The sequence below is a fragment of the Gekko japonicus genome, unplaced genomic scaffold (assembly GCF_001447785.1).
Source record: "Gekko japonicus isolate JY-2015 unplaced genomic scaffold, Gekko_japonicus_V1.1 scaffold2896, whole genome shotgun sequence".
Lineage (NCBI taxonomy): Eukaryota > Metazoa > Chordata > Lepidosauria > Squamata > Gekkonidae > Gekko > Gekko japonicus.
In genome coordinates, this window is record NW_015160314.1 from 177296 (window position 1) to 179775 (window position 2480).

A 2480-nucleotide genomic window follows, 5' to 3' on the forward strand; every position below is an offset into this window, starting at 1 on the left:
CTTTGTTATTTTCATATCCTGTGTACCTTTTCCCCATGTTAGGTTTATAGTAAACTCTTATATTTTAAAACACACCATGGACTCAGTCTCTTAATACTCTGCTGACTTACTCAAAAAGAATCCCAACACAGTTCTTTAGAAAAGTGCAAGGAAATGCCAGGCAAGGGAGACGACTGGGCTCCCTAACCCCAGACACCCCCACCCTGCCAAGAGGCACACTCAGCTGCCTGCCTGGGGAGGGAGGGAGCGGTGGGGCACCTGGCACCCAGCCGGCAGCAGGCAAACAATGGCCACAGGGAGGGCGATGACAAGGCAAGGAGCCGCCACAGAGACGGCCCCGTTTCTGACAGAGGTGGGTTCACAGAGAAGGCTCGGAAGGAGTGGCGGGCTCACACTTGAGGCAAGAACCCCAGCCTCGGGCTGTTCGGGGGCTTCGAGGTAAAAAGGGGCGCCTTGAATAGTGCCCGGAAGTGCAGTGGGAGGCCCCGAGGCATCCTCCGGAACGGCACGATGCGTGGCTTCCTGTACGCACGAGTACAGCCATTGTGCTGCGGTGTGTCGATCACAGAGATTCTGGCTCGCAGCTGCCTCGACCCAAACTGGACGGCGCACCTCTCTGCCCACTGAGAGCAGTGTTCCCACTAAGCTGAGTCACCATGAGCTAGCTCACAGCTTTTTTAGCCTCCAGCTCATACATTTCTGTCCTAGCTCAGGAAGGGATGGGGCTCCAGGGCAAACTGATTTATGCAGCGGCCAAACTGCTCGCTCACAACTTGAATGCGGGCAACTCACAAAGTAGGATTTCTGCTCACAAGACTCTCCACAGCTTAGAGGGAGCACTGACTGAGAGTAGCACCAGGCCAGGCAAACGCAGGAAGCTGCCCTAGACCTTGGGGCCCTCCTGCCTGGCACTGGCTTGCCCAGCGCCTTCTACCCGAGAACTTCTCGCAGGGGACTGAGCTGGGACCTTCGGCATGCCAAGGCACACGCTCTCCCACTGGCGACAGACACCGAAACCGTGCTTCTTGGAGGTAAGGAAAGGTCACGGGCATGGCGTGTGAGACACAGCCCCCCCAGACCCAGGCAAAGAATGCTGAGATCTTGCAGAAGGGTACCATGTGAAATCTGTGCTTGCCATCATAAGCAGAGGAAGCGCGGGGGGGGGTGGTGGTGTGCAGGCCCAGGCTCCCTCTGCCAAGAGCTCGGGCTGCACTGCTGGAGTCGATTACGACTCACTCGGAGGGCTGCTGCTGAAAGACTCCTTCCCCTTCCCAGATCGGCCTGACCTCCTGACCTCCCCGATTACCTTGCAAAGAAGGTTATCAAGATACAAGCCTCGGAGGATTAAAGGAAACTCCAAGTCAAAACAGAAAAACACCTCTTTCCCCAACAAATAAAAAACTTCCTGGCCTTGTTAAGCTGACAGCCCCAGCAGAGGTGTTGACATAACCTCCCCTCTCCGCAAGGCTTAAAGTCAACAAATCCCTGCGCTTGGCGCAGCTCTGTCAAGGCGATTTACACTCACTGGCCTGACATGAAATTAAAACAACAATCAACCGCCAGGGACAAAGGGGGCTTTTCCTCTCCCTCTCCCTCTGCCTCCTGATAGCCATCTCCTTCGACTGGAGTTCCACTCCCCAAAGAGCTGGAGACCCAATTTTCAATTACCTTGTTTTATGTATGTGGAGGCCGGGACTCAGCAGCACTGCGCAGCATGCCTGGTGCAGAAGGATGGGGTTCCCAGGGCGTCCTTTGCGTTGCCAGCAACTGCTGCGTTGCCCGGGCCACTTTGCGGGCCATTCACATGTGGTCACCCACAGACATTCTGCACCACTGCATCACACTCTAGGGGTCCAGCGCCTTGGCTGTGAACTCTTACCCTTGGGGCCACCACCAGCAGTGTGACACGATTTGATCCTGGGTCATGTGAGAAGCACAGTGCAGACGGGGGAGGGGCCATGGCTCAGTGGCAGAGCCTCTGCTTGGCATGCAGAAGGTCCCGGGTTCAATCCCCGGCATCCCCAGTTAAAAAGGACCAGGCAGGAGGGGATGGGAAAGACCTCTCTGCCGGAGACCCCGGAGAGCTGTAAAGAGGGGCCTGTGGCTCAGTGGAAGAGCCTCTGCTTGGCATGCAGGAGGTCCTGGGTTCAATCCCCGGCATCTCCAGTTAAAAAGGACCAGGCAGGAGGGGATGGGAAAGACCTCTGTGCCTGAGAGCCTGGAGAGCCACTGCCGACTGGAATAGACAATACTGACTTTGATGGACTCGGGGGAGGAGGGGGGGTCTGGTTCAGGATAAGGCAGCTCCATGCATTCAAGACACCTTGTAGCCTTGGTCTACTGGAAGGCAGCCCCACTCAAGAGCAAACGGCCTGCAAAAGGAAGACTTGGCTGTCACTAACCCCCCCCCCACAAGAAACCCCTGGCCAGTCTAGAGTGTGTGGGGGGGGGACACAGCCTCCCGCTGACTCCTCCCCCCT

The 2480-nt window shown here is 56.7% G+C and overlaps 1 protein-coding gene across 1 annotated transcript in view; it reads right to left on the bottom strand.

Annotated features, from left to right (window-relative positions):
• The window catches only part of LOC107115157 (exocyst complex component 6B-like), a gene marked incomplete at its 5' end in the record, with an annotated part of 170698 nt that overhangs the window by 141475 nt on the left and 26743 nt on the right, over positions 1-2480 (bottom strand). The window lies entirely within an intron of this gene.